Below are 20,863 nucleotides of genomic sequence, written 5' to 3' on the forward strand. Positions count from 1 at the left end.
ACTTGCATGTCCGTGATTCGTGTTGAGGTTGTAGAAACAATATAAAAACAGTACATACTGACAATCCCTATTAGCTTTTGATTGGAATCACGTTAAACCAAATAATCTCAAAATCACCTGCAACCACTAACTTGCGATTCTGCTCACTAGAGACGCATAAGAAGCGTTCTAAAATCTTAAGAGATGTCATAACTGCCATTCGGCATCCTATCGAAGGCTCCCGCGGGCAGTGGCTGGAAAATTGCACAATGGCTCGAAAATATTCGATGGACTTCAAAAGTGACGCATAAAGCTTGTCCAGCGAATGATTCAGTGCATGAACTACGTTCCTGGTAGTGTGTTAGGCCTCATTTACAGTGAAATCATATTTCTTGTCCTGGCCTCCCCCTCCACCGCCGCCCCGCCATCTCAGTAAAGAAAAAATAAATACTTGTGGCAAAACACATCTCACGTTGAATGTCGCCAGTCATGCGTTAGCAATACGTCGAACATCGACGCAACGTATTTCCACCGTGGAAACAAGGCATGTAAGTGGCGTGTGCTGCAGCGTGAGTACTCTTTCGTGCTTCCAGAAAAGTACTCGGCGCCAGATAGCGCCTCCGTGGCAAAGCCTGCCCTTGGCCCCCAAAATGGATGGGGCGCCGGTGCGTGCGAAACGCTGCGAAACGCGTCATGCTGCAGCCGGGCTCCTGTCTCGCACTACTTCGTGGGAACACTGCGCCGTCTGGTGGCCCTGCCGAGCAATTCATGCGTGGCCGCTGAGACGAGAAGGGAGGCGCTCGGGTGCCTGTAAACATGGGCAATTGTGTCCCTCGCTTGCCACACAGTCAATTGCACATAGTAACCCAATATGGCGAAAGGTTTATTGAAAAGCACCACATACCTAGAGCATGCATGGGGCAGCTCCCTAAAGGGCTGACTTGAAAAGCATTTGTGTGAAAGAAGCACAATAGCTAGCACATTTGTGCCGCAGCCTACAAATGCGTCGGGTTGCTGTCATTGAGGATGCCTTGTGACGTGGTTTCGATTCCGCTCAACATCGAATAAATTCTAAGGGATGCTTTTCGTCACTGTAATATAAAGCGGCGCGTTCCCTGTTGCCCATTCCTCGTTTCCCAACTTTTCGTCAGATACGTTCATTGAAGGGCAGCACATACCTAACCTACATACACAATGCTCCTAGTATCTGTCAAACAGTTTATTCGAGAAGCAGAGTCAACCAGTCTCACATCTATAGTAACCCATGTCGGCATCACAGATGCCGAAGTCCGCCATTTGAAGACCGCCATTTATTCACACAATGCCACATACTCGTTGACCCAAGTTGGTCCGGCGGTTGGTTCTGTACCGTGTTACTTCCCCACAACATCTAAAGGCGCTGCCCACTCCACCACTTACTAACCTGTGACCTAGTTTATCGAGAAAACGGTTTGATAAAATATTTATACACCTACATAAATAGGCACATCGATGCATGTATAGATAGCCTCCGAACGCATTAAAATACGCGTGCTGAACGACACCACGAACCAGAAACGCGCGAGATTGCGGCTAGCGCACGCTATCTTGTGTGTGGGGTTACAGCACTAAACGGTTACGCTTGCTTTAGCTAAAGCAAGATAACATAGCGCACTTGTTCAGCAATCATGTCAGTAATTAGTATTTTCATTCAGAACACCCATTTTTTTTTTCGATAAGAACATAATTGAGCAATTGGCCACCTTAAAGTTCGCTCCCAACTTGTCGAGCTATATCTTTTTCGGCTACATTGTATAGACACCGGCTAGCCCGATGGCTGGGAAACTCACAAGAACAATGTTAAACTATAACCAGCCCGGCTACGGACATGTGTATTAGCATCTTGCGGCATCCCAGCTCGTGCTACTCATGGAGAAAGCGACTCACAAACTACTTCGCCTGACAAGAACCGATGGCATGAGAAACATGCGATGGAGAGGAACACTTCTACAAATATGAAGCCTTACACCGTTATGAACGGCAGAGTAAGGTAGCTCTATCAGCAGTCGAACTACCGTGCTAACAGTTTTACGTCTGAAATAGAAACACTGAAGAGGAAATTCTGTTTCAGGTGCAAAACGCAATTTTAAGTCACATCGGTGTGGTTTTCGAGAATCGTTGGCATGAGTTGTGTCGCTTGTGACTTTCGAGCGCCAATTCATTATTAACTCCCACCTTGAAATACCATATGTTTTGTCCTGATAGATTCTGTTTCAACCGTTGCTTTACTTTGACGTCACCAAGCCACAAGACAACACGTATAGGCAAAAAATGCTGGTCTGTTGCCCTTCCATTCGGCAACAGGGCAAACATTTGGGTTGGCCAAAACACGTAAAGCTTTTGATGTTTACTACATTTACTTTTTCCTCATTATTAGAATCTCAAAGGACTTCAGAACATTCAAAGGTAGTTAACCTGGTGGTTGAGTTGCCTTTTCAAATTCTACCTGCATTGGAGAGGATATTTTTTCGCAGTATGCGCCTACTTTATTCGGACGCGTCGCGAGGTGTGGTGAGAGTTGTTGTAAAAATACTACAGTAATATTGGCGGACAAGAAAGGGACATTTCTTGATTGTATTTCTCTAACACATGCTTGAAACATTCGTTAAACATGAATCTGGCCAAACTGAATAAGTTAGCGTGTATAGCTACGTCAAATAGGGGATATGTAGGTATGTATTTATTTCTGCACGAGGAATGACGGGAAATTTTATTAGAAGGTGATGCGCGCTTAAGAATAGTGCGTGAATTGGCATCAACAGAATTTTAAAGCTCCGGATCCCTCAGAAACTATTATGAAAATTGCTGCGTGGTAGATGTAGTCGCACAAAGCTGCCAAAGAGTAGCGACATTTCTGGCATGGCACGACTGAAACTTTAGCTAAGCAAACTGCGCCAGAGCGGTTAGTACGATGACACATCCTGGTAATAATTGTGACGCCCCGCCCAAGTGCGCTCCCGATGGGAAGCTCCTTGTGGATGTCGAGGTAACGTAGCATTTTAGTACATCTGAATAACTTCGCGTTTTTATCATGGATTTTCAATGTAGGACTATTAATGGGAAGACCGCGTTTTGCCTGATACCTTGGTGGACTGTATGACCACCATTCCTAATTTGAATGGGATGCTCGCTTAGTTTCTGAGTGAGGGGGTGGGATGAATTCATCGGATGACGTTTCCCCTGATATGGCATCACGACGTGAAGAGACAAGGGTGTTTTCTTTTTCGAGGCTGAATTTCATGCCCCATTGAACGCATGCAATAAGCCTTGTCAAAGCTAGGGTAAAATTTGGCAACAAATTGCGCTATGGTTGCTACTATGCGAGCTTTTAAATTTCGAAAGATACACTTCTCTAATATATTTCTCAAAATATGGAGACAAAAATTCTTGAAGAACGCATTATTTATGTATTCGTTGTATTGCTGAGCAATTATATATAAATGAATTGTCATGCAGCATGGCGCAGGACATGACAACAGCAGCGGCGAAAGTAATGAGACTGGAAGCGCAGATTTTGAGCTGAAAGCAGGCAAGCTTGCAAACGTGAGTATAGTCTAAATGTTAGCAAAGCGCACCCGCAGAGATACATATATATACTACTGCGGGCACTTGCATTACGTATGAAAAGTTCTGCAGGATGTCAATCTGTACTCGAGTTTCACTTATGCAATGCCATTACAGCATGCATTTGATCCGATGAATGTACGCCAATGTCTTCGTGAAACACTTCTATGGCTTTCTGTGAACTTTCTCATTCGCGAAATAATTCAACGAGCTTCTTTTCTCATATTCCCCCATCTAAACGAAGTTTCGTAATCTGCTTTACTCTCCAGAGCTAGCTGGCTCTACTTGCTCGGGGAGCTGACAGCCGACATCAATACGCTCTTACCCTCCTAGAAACAAGCTGATCTCGTGACTCACTACTTAATGTATGTAGACACCCTCAGCTTTGGACTCTTCAATGGATCAGCACAATGTTTACGCACACAATACACGATCCTTCCTTCATGACCTCAATAGGACCGGGAGTACTGTCTATGCCACTCGCGTGACTCTTGAGCTGCTGTCGTCCCTTCCTCACCAGGAGCCAATTTCCTCACCCGCTGCTCAAAACACGCTCACCTCTACACCTATGTACCCGTCAAGGAATCTGTTAAGTGCTGATGTAATAAATCTACGCTTATTGCAACATCTAAGGGAGTTCTGGAGCTGCTACTTTATTCTGCAGTTATCATACAGGCTGCATACTGGGTAGTATTTTATTGCGAAAGCATTGTATGTACCACAAGGCAGAAAATGCGGCGTGGTCAAGTGACGGCACCAAATACCATCATCAACAGAGACGCCATCAGCGTCTTGTATGACATCACAATTTATACAGAATATAGTAAATGGTATAACATTATTTAGTAGTAATTATGGGTAATCAATGATAATTAAAGTGAATTAAGGTGAATTAGACAAGCGTAAAGTGAAATAAACAAGTTAGAGTAACGTGACATAGAGTGTAGTAAAGTAAATTATGGAGAAGTGAAGTGAATGAAGATAATTTAAAGTGGATAACGGCGGGTTAAGGATGGTAAAAATTAGAGGAAGGTGGCTTAGCGTTGAATCATGTGGATTGGGTGGATTAAGCTGCAATAGAGTTTGTGCAAATTAGAGCAAATACGAACAAGGTGGATTAAGGTATAGTTGCGAAGGACATGTGGTAATGTATGACGTCGTGTATCGTGCTCGTAACCAATTAATTAGGGAAGTCGTAATGCTTTCGCATTACAACAAGGTAAGCATACTTAGCTCACTGAATTTTTTAAGAGCAGACCTGGATTGGGCCAGTGCTGAGCATGCGCTTAAGCGATACTGCTTCACGCACTATTAAACTTTAGGTAAACGTGTCAGGGCCGATCAATAAAGGATAGTAGCTGATAAACGGGAAAGACGCATTATATTCAGTTATTTGCAAGGTTGGAACTGTCGGCTGCTTAAACTGTGACACCTGTGGGCGCCCCTTTGTAAGGTTTTTTATAAATGAAAAACAGAAGGCGTGGTTTCGCTTTGTAAATTTTGTTATAAATGAATAACAAAAAAAAAAAAAAAAACCGAGTGCTCATTCTGCGCAAATAGTCAAGATGGACGTTCCAGTGTGAATGAAGCGTCACTGTGCTCCTTTCCCTTTGCCAGCTGTTGCGAAACTTGAATGAAGACAAGAAACCGGATGACATAGGCACGAATTAGTGGAGTCTTTGACACAGCAAGTCATCAATGCATTGTTGTAAGTACAAATTTCAGAATAGCCGTGTCGTTATGAAACATTTTTGTCACAGTATTCTTTAGCGTGGAGACAATCCCTCCCAACACTGCCGCCTTAGGTCAACGTCAATATAGCCGATATAATACAATAAAATTAGGCATAAATCACACATAAAGAACGAGAACAATCAGCTGTTCGAAACTTTGTCTGAATATCTGGGCAGAAATATGGAATACAGAGGTGAACTTTCTAAAGCACCGTCTCGAATGTTCGGATTGTTGGTTTTTACAAGCATCGAAGATGAATGTCGGAGTTCTACAAACAGCTCCTAAAGCATTCATAAGGCACTCCAAGCACTATGTGCGCCTTCATTGTATCTGACTTATGGTTATTTTGTCGAAATACAAAACTACCATTTGGTTGCCACATTTATATTATTCACTATACTATGAATTATATATTCTTTTCGATAAAGGGACAGTCTAATATGCGACAGACGCACGCACGAATGTATAATGAAGATAGTTCCGAGGTATTCCATTTTTTTAAACATACGGTGGACCAATAAGAAGAAAACACTTCCGCAAAACCACACCTCACTGGGTTTCACATTACGTTCGGAGTGGCTAGGATAAGTGCAGAACTGTGCATCGCACATGCATACCTTGCCGTGATCCCATGTATTAGGCGTACTTGTGCTGACATTAGGGATCTACGTGCACTACCTCGATTCGATGGCAGTTAGTGGAAGCGTGCCGAGGAGCTCGCTTTTTCTAACTGAAAATGCGCATGTATGTTGCAATACACAAATTGTTATAATATAATCTACAGGCGCGATCACTGCTAGCGGGAACAGGGGAGACTGTGGTGCCGCTCGGGCCTCATGAATTCTTGCGGCACAGACGCAGACAAACCTATTGATGAATAGCCTTGAGAATCGTCTGCACCGTGAGGCGCTTGTGGTGGCCTTCCGTGGAGTGCTGCCACGAGCTCGCGTGCCCTCGCCAGCAGTTGCCGCGCCTGTACAAAAACTACACAAGAATTCACCTTCAGAAATGTACTACATAAAGTAAGCGGTAGAAACCCTTAATTGTTTCATATAGCACGATCACAAGTTACTTGAAGTACCCAACTGTGGGCGTTGTGGTAAAATAAGCGGTTTCTGCGCCAAGTACGAGAGCTTGATAGCACGTCACGTCTGTTTTGAGGTAATATTGAAATTTGTTGTTTGTCAAATTAAAAGCCCATTGAAGAATTCTTGCAGATTTGTTGAGTCTCAACATTGAAAGTCCTTTGAAATACTGTTGCAACTGTGTTGAACGTTAACACTCCAATTATGTTGAAAGCCCTTTATGCCCCCGTGTGCACATTAAAACTGCACATTTCTTAAAATACTGCTCAGCTATGTTGTGTTGCAAATACTTGTCTTTGATGTCACGTTGATATGTTTGCTTTGGAGGATAGGGGTAAAATTTCAATAGAGTCGCTTTTGTATTGCAGGCCTCGGTCAACTTGGGCTCAAAAGTATGCTCCTAGATTGCCTGTAATAAACCATATTATATAGCTGCTAGCAGTAATGTTATGCCAGTTTTTCAATTGTCACAGTGAATGATCCTTCACGAAATCAAGAGTGCTGAAATGATGCGGACAAAAAGAATTTTTCTAGGTGAACTGTCTATTTGCAGCCAAACATCTGTGTAAATGTACAACCATTTGTAGTTTGAGAACCTCAGAAACTTCTTAAAAAACTATTGCAAAATACAAACTTCCTGCAGCTTGACGCCATAACAAAATTGAATACGGACAGATGTTGTCCGTATGGCCCTCAAGTAAACATATCTTCCAAAAGAAATAAATCTTAAAAAATAAATACCTAAATATATAAATGTACAAGCAGACTGACATGACTGTAAATAAGAACACTCAAGAAAGGTACTTGTTTTAATAGGTAGCCACCGCAACAACCATGGCACTATTCGCTTGAGCCCACAGCACTCACTGGCACACTGATATGTTGGACGGATATCTTTAAGTTTCATAGAATTTATTAAATAGTGGCTGTTGCAGCTAACATGACTCCAGATACAAAGGGCCAAACATTACTTGTATGAGAAATCAAGACGCATATTCAGGTAAAAAAACTCAATTCATAATAAACTTTTTAGGAATTGTAGCGGTCATTTTACAAGGTATATGCACTTAGAATGAATTTCCAGAATGATACCAGTAACCAGACAGATGCCATCAAACTGACTGTAGAAATGCACTGTTGTTGCAATTACTCTTTTTAACAAAACGCACTGTTACGCAGTGAAGCACGAAAGTAACTGGAATGCCCGTGTATTTTGTCTCAGATTTATGCAAAAATCTCGAAACTGGTTGGTCATCCTGGAAATTATTTTTAAGTGCGAACGTCTTTCAAACTCAGACAACAATTTGTAAACTGCAATATGTGCCGGAATGTAAAAGTGAATTAGCAAATTTGTGAGAATCAGTTGAATGTGTCTCTTTCTTGTGCTAGTAATGTCCACCTCTGAATAATCTAGCTCAAGAACAAGAGTTATGCTACCTGGCACAGGCAAATTTAAAAAGATCTGTAAAACTGAAAAAAGGTAACTCTGTACAATCCTTATTTGTTGGTTGAATGGTGGTTACCAATTTCAGTAAAGCTTATCTACATTTGAAACATGGCAATCGCAATAAGTGATGCTATGGGAGGTGTTTATTATGCTGCATTGCGGTTGCGTGATCCAGTTCTTATTTGCCATAATGTCCCTGCCCAAGTCATTCCACATCAAGCGCCTTATTCATATTGACTGCTTCAGATTTTTATACGAAAAAAAACAGTTATAAGTGACGTGCTGGAATACTGCGAAACTATTCCTTGTGAGTTCATTTCACTTTTGTTCACTGCCACAAGAAATGACGAAAGAATTCACAAAAATATCTGGTTTCATGAAAGCATGAAAGGCACATCATTGCCATTACTGGAGAGCTTTTGTTGCCCTTTAAGTTTAAGCCAAATGATACCTATTAATTCTTACTCATGTATTTTAGATAGCAAAATGAACCATTTTTATGAAGACATATAAAATACAGTTTTTACTGAACTCTGACAAGGCACAGGTGCACTCGCAGGTATTTCATTCCATGCCGAATCGACCAGCGTTTTTTCAACACCACAAATAAAGCTGCAAACATTGCCACATGTTTACTGGAGTTCAAAACTCCTTCCACACTTTTGTTTATTATTGTCAAAAAATTTGTAGCATTTTGGCGACTGTATAGCTTTTCTACTCAGCTGAGCTAGAGGACATCAATCACCATTCTTTTTCAAACGTACATTGTATTGGTCGTGGCCTTCAAATGCTGTGCATGGAAATACGGTGAAGTGATGCGAGTGCCAAAATAGCAAATTCTTAAAATATTTGAACACTGCGAGTGCTTTTGGCACTGGCAAAACTGAGTAAAATTGCAATGCGTTGATTTATTTGGAACGAAAAATTCTGAAGACAGAAATGAAATACAGATTGGTAGCACAGGCTACAGAGTATAGCTGAAAAATATTTGAAGCTCTGAAGGTTTAGCTGATCGCCAGTAGTAAAACAATAAAATTCAAAACTTTTGCAACAAGCTTCATGTCCAACATAAGAACTGCTTTAGTAGTTGGCGAAAAAAATATGTGACACATTATTAGATAGCTCTACATGTCTGCTATGCATGTGTGAAGTTAAAAAGAAGGCATTATCTTTAAATGTGAAAAATTCTTTTTTGAATTTTTGTCAGCACTGCCTTTTCTCGGATGTGCGCACAAGCTCGCCGGCTGGGAATGCAGACGACAAAGCTGCCTTTGTCTGCAACACAGATATATGATAGAGAAGCCGTGTTGGGGTCGGCATCTTATTGACAAACGCACGCTCTAACGCAAGGAGGCTTGTGCTTGGGTAAACCATACGTCATTGCACATAAAATATTGATGCGTGTTAAATTCGTGAGGGAGTCCTGCAGTGCTAAATGATGTTTCACGCAGTTTACAAAAAAAATATCTGCTAATACGTACACAGTAAATACAGAAAGTGCGCTGATATTGTTCATGCAAAGCATTTTAAATGATATGTCACACTGAAATGCAACCTACAGGGAGCAGGACACTTTGTGCCCTGCTCCCTGGAACCCAATGATGATGGAAGTAGAAAACAGCTTCATAATTAAAACTGAGAACCTACACTAGTACGAACAGATTTCTTGTGGTGTGGCATGTTACCCCTGTTTCAGAGCCTGAACATGCTCATCTATAAAGGTCATATGTGCCGTGTTCCGTCAGATGTGGTCAGACGTCGTTCGCGACCACTTTTCGCGTTCATGTAAAAACAAATACGAGTAGAAACTGTGGCGCTTGACGTCACCTGCCTTTGTAATGAAAAAAGAAGGCAGTCACACTTTGTCGACTAGTCCTTGTGGCTATCTGTATTAACAATCTTTCCTTGCTAGATGACAAGGCCTCATATATTGATGCTGTATGTGTGATCCACAAATTAGGATTATACAAATAATTTATCTCACTGAGGATACCTTTTCATAACTTGTCACATGCATAGCGGACATGTAGGGCGATGTAATGATGGGTGACATGTACCTTTGCGCCGGCCACTAAAGCTAATTCTTTCACCTTCAACATGAAGCTTTTTGCAAAACATTTAAACTTTAGTTGTTTTTATGTGTTCAACTGAGCCTCCAAGGCTTCAGATATTTTGCGGTAATCTGAAGTCATCTAGGCTGCGATTCTATATTTATTTTGTGCCTTCTGTATTTTCCTTTGTTCAGCGAAACAAATTCAAACTTTGCAATTTCGGCAGTCACACCACTTCAGTCTCTTGACATGAACACCATCTTCATATCTGGATCATACAATTTATCTTTGAAAAGAAACATGGATCAGTGCCTTCTAGCTTAGCTGGGCAAGAACAATCAATTTTTGCCAAAATTCTAGAATACTTTTAGAAAGGAAAATAAATGGGGAAATAGAGTTCGGAGCTTCAAAAAACACATCGAAATTTTTTCATCTATATCGGTGATGGTAAATAAAGTGCTGGTTGGTTGCCCTGGAATGACTCGGGTGTATGTGAAAGCAAGTTTTTCAAAAATTTTCTCAATGTACCTACTTTTTTAACATCAAGCAAACTTGAAATGGTTTGTCATAATGAAACAGTTCATGACACAAGTGGGTGGTTTGGCGCGAAATGACTGAAGTTACTTAAAACATATAAAAATAACGAAACACTATCCTTGCTGGAAATATGTCAAAAACTAACAAAATGTAGTGAAACATATCAAAGCACCACACTTGTGTTCTGGATTAAGCAATCCAGTCGGGGCTTCTCAGGAGACCAGCATAATTAACATAAATAAAATTAACATAAAAATGTGAAGGCATAGAAAGGCACAACATTTGTACGCTCGTATGAGAAATTTGAATTAGGATCTTCAGGAGACTAACGTAAACATAAACGAACATAATAATGCAGAGTTACAAAAGCACAACACTTGTGCTTTGGTTTGTGCGGTCCAACTTGGGCTCTTCGGAGGCTTTTGGTCCCATGCGAGAAGCAAGGCCAGAGTTCTTTGCATAGGACATGTTGGAACCAGGAAATTTGCGACACGTGAAGCCTACAAAAACAACAAAAAGCCAGAACAAGTTTTAAAAAGCAAGTTCCACATGCAAGGGCGTGGCAAACAGTATGCCTTTGTTATAAAGAAATCGATTTATGCATTTGTCTTGCTTTATTCCAACTTTCCGCGGGTACAGCTTCGCAGCATGACCATTTAAATTTATTCAATGTGGCACAGGACTCCAGTAAGTGTCAAATGCAGAAAAGGGAAAAGAGGAACAACACGTCGTAGCAAAATAAGTTTATGAATATCCTCAATGTCGAAGATGTGAACTTTGCTTGCTTCGAAACAAAATGGTGAAAAAAAAATTGCCTGTGCCTAAAGAAATCTAAACTATGGCAATTAAAATTATTTCTTGCTACTTTCACAATTAAAATGTGTAGCACTTTAATGCACTTTTCCATGCTTCAAATACAATACTGTCATGTCACTAGAATTAGGTGTGGCTTCACTTGAAGTTAGGTTTCACGAGTTCACATGCAACTGGACTCCAGGTCTCGCCTTACAATGGCTTAGCACTCTACTTTAAAGAAAATACTGCTTACTGCAAAGTGTTTTCTGCCTCAGTGACTTAACAACTGTGATAATGAGAATTACTTGTTGTTGTGCACCAAGCTGGTGGCCATTACATATGCAGAATGTGACAGATACGAAGAAATTCTCAGTCTTCTAAGAGCCATACGGCAGAGGACTGACTTCTTTAACCCTTTGAGGTTCACTGCCGTACATCTGTGGCTGGGATGGAACATTTTGAAAATGTGCCTTTTCAGAACACTGTCCAATAGCATCACCCTCGAGGTGCTGCAACCTTCTGGGACTTCTAGAAAATATTCTGGTTGTGCTATCACCCCTTGGGTTTCTCGAAAACTGATTTTTCACTTAGCTCCTTGGTATCTGTTATTGCAGTAGTTTAGGAGTGTTGTCACTTCACCTAGTTTACTATAAAACAAGCTTTTGTAAGTTTCATTACACAAGAAAGTTATGCTGCTTTAAACTGCATATAAAAATAAAACATGTAAAAGGTCAAATACTAAAAGGGTTTTGCCGCTTTATTGCCACTTCAATTATTTACCAGTTCTTTTCCGAAAAGTCACACTGAAGAACTCAAATCTGCAACAAAAATATTAGGGATGCGCGAATAGTCGTTTTTGAGACAAAACCGAATAATGCCAGAAGCAAATCGAATATTGGATAACTTCTGAATAATGAACAGCTGACATCACAATTAGCGTAACATTATGTTCACATCCTACTACTCTTAAAGTTAGCAAGTTTCTGTCGTTGCATACTATGTTATGAAGAGCTGTTAATTAAAAGCACAAATGGAGCAGCAAAACGTTTTATAACATTCACACTGCCTCTAAAGTAGAGCTACTTGAGTAACGTAGCCTGGTCCGCTTTTCGTGCAAGTTCTCACATTTTATGTCTATACTATGTTATTGGAGGTGAATATTTACCATACCTTAGCTCAAATTTTATGTTTTATTGGTGTTTTGAAATGTTTGAATAATATTCGCATTTACATATAGTGACCAAGCAAAGATGAAATCGAATAGGACACTGATCAATTCGAAAGATTCGAGTATTTGCACACCACTAGAAATATATAACTCCTAAATTGGAGAGGCATATTTCTACCTAAGATGTGATCCTCAGCGAGCTAAACAAGAGCAACGAGAAAGCCCATTCATCTTCTTGATAAATTTAAGCCCAGAATCTACTTAGCAATGGTTCATAATAACCCTGTAAACAGGCAAGTGAAGTAAGGACGCGGGAAACAATTCCAACAATTTCTGAATGGGAGTATTGCACATGCCTGATGGTCTATAAGAATCTTTATAAAGGAGTCACCAAGGGCCTATTCTCAATTTATTGAAGTATACGGGCAAAAGCCGCATAAATATTTTTTTTCATATCTTAGAATACAAAGTGATAAAGTGCACGTTAATAAATACGAGTCGTAGGTTAGGTGCTTAGAATGAGTGAGCGCCCACTAAACGTAGTACTGTTGACAGCGATGCTGGCAACTCTGTCCCTGTTGTTTCTTTGATTGAAAGAACCAAAAGAAAATTGCCACACAACGCATGATCCCTCTGCTGAAACGCTGCTGTCTCGCATCCCATGGACCTCCTTCAAGATAGGAGCAACTTTAATTCAATGTGGTCTGTTAAAATTAGTGAAGCTACTGTTTCACATCCTGGAACCTGGAGAGTTGTTTTGATTGCTGAAATTTAGTGAGCGTGCTGTTCCTCGAGCTGAGCAGTAGCCACACTTGAGCATAGCTTCTCCGCAATTCGTGTATTAGACTAACACTTTCAGGCTACTTAAACATGTCCTCCATGCCACTAGATTTGGAGCGTGCTCACAGACAATTCTTTGTTGCAATGACAGCCAAGCTGCACTCCTAATGCGTAAATGCATCTTAGTTTCATCTGGTGGAGCCGCCAAAAACTTCTGGCAATGAAGGCAACTTTTAACTTTTAGAAGCATGTGAGTGTGGTGGCATTAGGCACTTAAGATCATATGAACCAAATGGTAGGCTATTGTAGCACACAACTGCACACATGGACTACTTAGAAGTCGTTTGTTATGCCAATGGCAAGTTGCTAATTTTAGAAAAAAATGTGAATTTAAAAATGCAACCGGAAAGGATATATGGTACTTGCCTATAACAGCCTTGATCCTGGTAGGGTCAAGAGCCTCTTTTGCCCCTTGGTATTATTTCCAAAGCGCAATTGGCCCATGAGCTCATCCTCTGTGAGCATATGGTGAAGCAAAGCCCTTGCAAACTTTCCTGGTCCAGCATAGCAGGCCATGGTAAGCTGTTCCAGGATAGCCTCCTCAATGTGCACTCCTCCAACCTATGTGAACCTGCATGTTTAAGTAAATATTAGCAAAGCAGTTTTAAACCTTTCAAGCACATTTACACAACAGCCCTACTGCAAATAAATTGCAAAAGTACCTGTTGCAAATCTAGAATGCTAAACTTGACTTCTTACTAGCTTCTTATGCTGTCTGGATGCCAAGTGTTTCAGAAAAACAATCCAGCACAAACAAGAATAATAAAACAAAATATCCAAAGCATCTAGTACTTGAAAAGGGGGGGGGGCACCAGCGAAACACAAAGGACGCGCACACAAGGAAACGGCATTAGACACGGACAGACGTTGGAACGGACCAGCGTCCGTCCCTGTCTAACGCCTTTTCCGTGTGTGCGCGTCCTTTGTTTTGCTGGTACCCCCCCTTTTCAAGTTCATCATGCACCAACTGGCCCAAGAGCTTGCGCTAATGCACATCTAGTACTATTAATTGTGATTACCATTCTTAGCATACTTCATATTTTCAGGTGTTTGTCTCTATGTTCCCATCCATTTGTGTCAATGGGCAGCCCATGGTCTAATGGGGAGATTGGGCTGCTATGTTGAGGGAAGAGTTCAAAATCAATCGTCAGAACGGCTTGGGTGACTGGGTATGCGACCCTGTGCATATGCCACTTTTCAATGAATCTCTTTCAGGCTTGGCTGTGGTGTTGGGCTGCTGAGCACGAGGTCGCGGGATCAAATCCCGGCCATGGCGGCCGCATTTCGATGGAGGCGAAATGCGAAAACACTCGTGTACTTAGATTTAGGTGCACGTTAAAGATCCCCAGGTGTTCGAAATTTCCGGAGTCCTCCACTACAGCGTGCCTCATAATCAGAAAGTGGTTGTGGCACGTAAAACCCCATATTTTTTTTTCTTTCACGCTATCTTGGGCAACTGCTGCTGCTTGTGTTGGCAAGCAGCATTAGGAGCTCGAAAAGAGACATGACTGTCGATCATTACTAAGATTACCACTACACATAAGGTTCGCTTGCTGTGCTCCAGAACTGATATGTGAGATTCCACTCCACTGCATAAAATGTACATAAGCCGCAAGGACAGTATGTGCCAACCACCACCTCAATTAATTTAATCGACTCGCAAAGCACAGGCTGCACAAGATCACGGAGTGAACTCAGAAGTTTGTGGACAGTCAGTTGATGTCCATGTCAGGGACCTCTAGGGAGACTCGGTCATTTCCTCAATGTGCATCATCGTGCCGTCACACATTGTATTACAATTCTGTCTGTCTCGTTGTACCACTGTTCTAATAGTCATCACCGTGTCACACAATTCAAAATATAAATAGACACATATCTACTGTTTATTTAATGCTTATGGTGAATACCTTGAGCATGAGTTTTTGCAGAGATCATGAATTATACAGCTTAAAGGAGCACTAAAGTAAAATTATATTAATCAAATTCTGGCGTTTTAAGTGCCAAAACGACAATCAGATCTTGAGGCCCGCCATAGTGGGGAACTCTGGATTAATTTTTACCAAATCAGGCTGCACGGTACATGGGCAGTTTTGCATTTCAGCTCCATCAAAATGCGGTTGTTTGATCCTGTGACCTCACGCTTAGCGGCGCTGTGCCAACGCCTCTAAGCAACCACGGCATGAAAGCACTAACGAAAAAAATTATTTTAGATGTATCTGTAAATGAGCTTCCTGCAATTCAAGAGATTGACTGGTACCGTGACAAGAGGCTGAGTAAACTCTAAAAGCAGTCAGAGGAAAGATTGGGGGCGGTGCTGCCTTGAAGTTACCACACCAGCTTGCTGTGACGTCATGGATTTTGATGATGTCCGTTCAGGTGTAGCAACTTTTTTTACAAATAAAGATGTTCTTCATCGTATTCCAAAAACCCAAAATAAGAAGCGTCGGGAACATTTACAGAACCAATACAGCCCAAGATTGAAAAAATACTTGAAATCCACGATGTGACAATAAGGTGTCAGCACGAAGATTTTTGGGCGATACTCAGAAAATTGAATATTGAGCTTTATTTTCTCTAATAATCAAGCAACTACCAAGAAATTTACAGAAGTAGATATTTAGAACGATGCTTTATTTTAGGTTGATTTAGGGTGTCATTAGTGTCCCCTCAATACAAAACAAGGAATGCACTTGGCTGCGTAATAGGTTAACATGCATCACTGGTTCTCATTAAGGAAGGATTATCATTATAGCTAAGGGCATGCACTCACTGCTTCAGAATGAAGCCCTGCCACCTCCCCTAAACCTCCAAATTTCCAGTTGTTTTATGAGCAGTGATGCAATTTCTGTATCTTAAAGAGACATAATGCCGAGGAGATTCATACCATGCTGGCTACAGTATGCGGTGACCGGCACTGCACACCGTCGAGCTCGGCATCAATCTTTTTGCAATTTGTCCCTTGAAATGAGAAATGCCCCGATCATTGCTCGTTCTTCAGCCAACTTTCTCAATGGGTGCTGCTGTTCTGGTTTGACACCCCTAGCAGTGCACTGCTGTATGACATAGGTCATAATACCTTCATTCTGGTAAAACTGGAAAGATGTGCACTCATGTAGACCACTAATGTCCACGCTAAGTTTCTGAACGCCCCTGTTATATCAGGCATATACACTAAAAAATGCACATTCTGCGTTTAATATGTTCACAAGTGACATTGAAATTCACTCCCAGTCCCGGTGCAGTTGCAAAGTCTTTCAGCTGAGTGCTTAAAGGCACCATGTCTCCTAATGGAGGCACTCTGCACCAATTGATCACTGGACGAAATCCCTTGCAGTTGCATCAGCAATGTTGCTTTTTTCTGCTTCCGGCAGTACATTTTCACAGCATCACTGTATTGCATCATGGTGACGCTACAGAAAGGATGGCCAAAGAATTCATCTTTAGGGTTCCAGCTGGGGCCTCTCCCAGGTCATTTTGAATCTGAAAAAAGATAGTATTAAAACGTGAGACCACAATGCAGCAAACGCAACAATCAGAAGAGCTACATGGACCATTAGGCTGACATAAATGGATAGATAGAAATGACTAATCATTGAATACACTAAAGTGTGGCTGCTCTTGCCAATGGCAGTGTGAGCTTGTCAAATAATTTATTTCACAATCCTCTACTTATTTTAAAAATTATTTCCGCGCATCTACTTAACTGGTATGGCTACATGTTAAAGGCAGCTCCTTCATATAAAACAACAATGTTACATTTTCTCCCCGTCTACCTGATGCTATTGAAGTTTTGGTTTCTCGGAAAGAAAGTATTTCACAGAACTGCTCTATCGACAAAGCATTATTCCAAGCTTGTGGCAGAGCGCCGTCATTTAGTTCACAACGATGCACTCCCCTTTCAGTCTGTTCTCTCCATAGTGCTCGGATTCAAAGCAAAAATAGCTTTTCGTCATAAGTAGCTACATCTATGGTCACAAGAAACTTTGCTAATTATCGATGTTTATGTTGCCGATAACGTATACATGCCGCCTCGAAACACAGTGGGACGACAAGGCAGATATGCCAGGCATCTCGTTCCTTTACTGATTTTAAGACTTTGTTAAATCAATCAGTTACTGAAGTGCGAAATGCTGCAATTTCACGAAATTATATTATTTTGAATGTTTTATCCCAGTAAAGTAGGACCTTGAGTGCTATGAAATCTGCCTTTCCGTGAATGCAAGGAGAGACTACGCGAAGCCGTTTGCGCGGACCACTCCATGGCGTCGAATGGAGAAGATGAAAAAGGAAAGTTGAGTGCGCGCGAACTGGTGGAAAACAAAACACGCGCGGCTGGCAAGGCGTATAATTCGATGATTTCGCAGCACTCTGTGCCACCACCCCTATTGTATCTCACGTATTGCAAAGAATCGCATGTGCACCCTTGAAGTTCTTTATTATTATTGCGCGATAGCCTCCTCTATGTTTTCTTATCGCGCGAGCGTCGGCCGCACGGCGTGTCAGATGGCGACCTTGAAGCAACGCGGAGTCACTCGATGCTGAAGGGAACAGCGCAACAGAATACATTTTCGCCGATTCCACCGCCCCTCGTTGCTACAAGCCCGCTCACACGCCTTGTACTAGATAGCGTGGCGCAAACGAATTATCTTCGATTACAGTACAGATGGGATGGTTTCACGGCGCATTGTTTTGCGCTCAATAATAAAGCTAACTCAATCGGTGCTCGAACGCTGTATCAGAAATCATGGCGTACAACATGCCCTGTTTTAGCTGGCACGACATAGCTGCCTTACTTCACCACAAGCGGAGTGTAAAGTTAAACCAAGACAAAACTCCATGTTATGTACCGCAAATATAGTGCTGTACAACTAATTCTTGCAACGGAAGGATAGTACTAGGAATGAAAACTAGGAAACAGGCGCGCAGAACACACGCACAGGCGCAGAACTCATTTCCGCGCTTCCGTTCACCGCATCGAAATGAACGAACAAGGGGAATTCGAAACACTCACTCACCCTTGATGTCACTGAGTCGGAGGCGATGATGTCGATCTTCGAGGCAATAAGCCCATAAAAAGTGAGCAACACGCAGGAATATTCCAAAGATGTCACAGCGAAGCAGACAAAGAACGCCGAAAACCCAGGAAGCTCTCACTCAAACGGCGTGCAGCAGCGTGCACGAAGTCGCCGGAAAGCGCCAAGCATCAACAGCGCAAACGCGCAATCATACACGTACACTCATACAAATACACGCTTATATTATCATAACTTGTACCATTTGATACCAAATATTGCAATATCATGTTATTGCTGAACAATTGCTGCGATTTGCAAGTGTATGAAAGCTTTCTGCTTCGCTTCTTTGATAAACTACTTTCCTTAGCGCGGTAACACAGTGCACCGGCCGGAAGTAATGGGATGCGCGGGAAAAGGCGCCAAATTCAAACGTCGCAAATGCCGCGCCAATGTGTGCGCGCACAGTTTTCGTCGTCTGGATTAAAAAAAAAAAGTAATGCGTGCCGCAACCACGCGAACTGAACTATTGACCAGAAAAGTACAGAAATATCGCTGTTTGTGCTTCTTATTTCGACGTCATGGCAAACTGCAGGCCGTCTGTCGTCCCATTCTTTAAACATCTGTGCTTGTGCCTCTGCGCTGTGCGATTGGTCACCGAGAACGTATAGCAGCGCAGATTGTGCTTGGTGGCCAAGCAGATTCCGAGCACATTCGCCAGCACCCCGTCTATGTCACAGAAAAGAATTTGGCCCGCATGTGAAATATGAGTACCATGTCGTACATATCGGCCAAGCTTTTCGTTTCGTTCTGTTGCGCGCTAACGGGTAACATCTAAGCGAAACGCACTCTGCAAAAACAATGTTCACTCCTTTCTCCGCCGCACCCGCCGTCGTGGCGTAGTGGCTGAGGTGCTGCGCTACTAACCCGAGTGCTTGAAATCTAATGCAGCCCGTGGCGGCTGCATTTCGATGGGTGTGAAATGCAAGAACGCCGTGGTACTGTGCATTCGGTGCAGGTTAAAGGACACAAGATGGTCAAAATAAATATGGAGTTCTTTACTACGGTGTGGCTCATAATCAAAGCATGGATTTGGCACGTAAAACCCAAGACTTGAATTTTGTTAACTTTCTCCGCCACCTTGACCTTATTTAACATGGAGGCATGCAATGCCGTTTCCGAACACACAGCCAGGGCACTGGCCACGTATACTGGACGCCGATAGAAATGCAGGATGCGTACAATCATCGGTTGTTAGTCACTGCTAGTGGGGACGTTTGTCTTCTCAAACTGTATATATATATATATATATATATATATATATATATATATATATATATATATATATATATATATATTGGTACGTGTGGAAAAACACAGATTAAAGAGGCTATACGCGGTATTTACACTGGAGCCAATCACCAGGCCGACACTCGCGCGCGCCAAGGTCACAGACCCACTTGGTCGTCGTTCTCGCGGCGGCTCGTCCCTTGAGCATCGCTCGATGATATCGTAATGCTACCCCCCGGCGGCAAAAGCGCCGTCATGGTGCTGTTAAATATCGAAGGCGCGTGGAGAGTTGTAGGGTTTGAGTCGGGCGACGTGGACAGTGTCACTGGTTGTCACAGCGGAGGACGTAGTGGGCGTGGCTAGAGCGATTTCATAGGTGACATCGGTTACACAGCGAAGCACGCGATATGGGCCTGTGTAGCAGGAAAGCAGTTTTTCACAAAGGCCAACTTTACGCGATGGTGACCAAAGCAACACGAGGGTGCCGGGCGCAAAATGGACATCACGGTGACGGAGGTCGTAGCGTTGCTTTTGTTTGCCTTGAGAGACTTCTAGACGAGTGCGGGCAAGTTGGCGAGCATGGTCAGCATGGGCGATAGCATCGCAGGCATAAGTGTAGTTGAAGCTGTGGTGGACGGAAGCGCAGTTTCCAGTGGTAGCGTCGGTTCACGGCCATAAAAGAGGTAAAAAGGCGAAAAGCCAGCAGTTTCGAGACGGGAAGAGTAATACGAAAATGTAATGTAAGGTAGGGCCTCGTCCCTGTCACGCTGGTCGTCTGAAACGTATTTAGGTAGCATGTCTGTAAGAGTGCGGTTCCAACGCTCAGTGAGGACGTTCGTTTGAGGGTGGTAGGACGTGGTAAACTTATGCTGTATTGAGCAGGCACGCATGATGTCTTCAATGACTTTGGCTAAGAACGTACGGCCACGGTCTGTTAGCAAGTGACACGGAGCACAATGAATCAAAATGATATCATGCAGGAGGAAGTCCGCAACATCAGTTGCGCAACTGGTCCGAAGAGCGCGGGTTACGGCGTAGCAGGTCGCGTAGTCCACCGCGACTGCAACCCACTTGTTTCCTGATGTAGATTCCGGAAATGGGCCGAGAAGGTCTAAGCCGACACGATGGAAGGGCTCGGCAGGGACGTCGAGCGGTTGCAGGCAACCAGCGGGGGGCTGGGAAGGCTTCTTGCGTCGTTGGCAAAGTTCACAATCGGCGACGTAACGTCGTACGGAACGGGCAAGGCCCGGCCAGAAAAAAACGGCGACGTAAACGGTCATAGGTTCGAGATACACCGAGGTGTCCTACCGTTGGCGCGTCGT

At 42.6% G+C, this 20,863-nt stretch overlaps 1 protein-coding gene and 1 long non-coding RNA gene across 7 annotated transcripts in view; one reads left to right on the plus strand and one right to left on the minus strand.

Moving 5' to 3' along the window:
* LOC129385718 (uncharacterized) overlaps positions 1-20,863 on the plus strand; it is a 71,157-nt gene that overhangs the window by 15,587 nt on the left and 34,707 nt on the right. For 3 of the 6 annotated variants that reach the window (XM_072289249.1, XM_072289248.1, XM_072289246.1), the window contains exons 3-4: positions 3,475-3,561; positions 5,200-5,290. The gene's annotated coding sequence lies outside the window, so the exon portion shown is untranslated. Of the gene's footprint in view, positions 1-3,474; positions 3,562-5,199; positions 5,291-6,769; positions 7,402-8,057; positions 8,156-13,669; positions 13,757-20,863 lie in introns of those variants that run through there. The other 3 variants (XM_072289247.1, XM_072289251.1, XM_072289250.1) reach the window with 3 other exon arrangements.
* LOC129385719 (uncharacterized) lies at positions 16,419-18,440 on the minus strand. Its single transcript, XR_008613241.1, has 2 exons — positions 18,255-18,440; positions 16,419-16,719 (listed from the first exon to the last, which is right to left on the minus strand). It is a non-coding gene; the product is annotated as an uncharacterized lncRNA (long non-coding RNA).

Source organism: Dermacentor andersoni, chromosome 7 (assembly GCF_023375885.2).
Source record: "Dermacentor andersoni chromosome 7, qqDerAnde1_hic_scaffold, whole genome shotgun sequence".
Lineage (NCBI taxonomy): Eukaryota > Metazoa > Arthropoda > Arachnida > Ixodida > Ixodidae > Dermacentor > Dermacentor andersoni.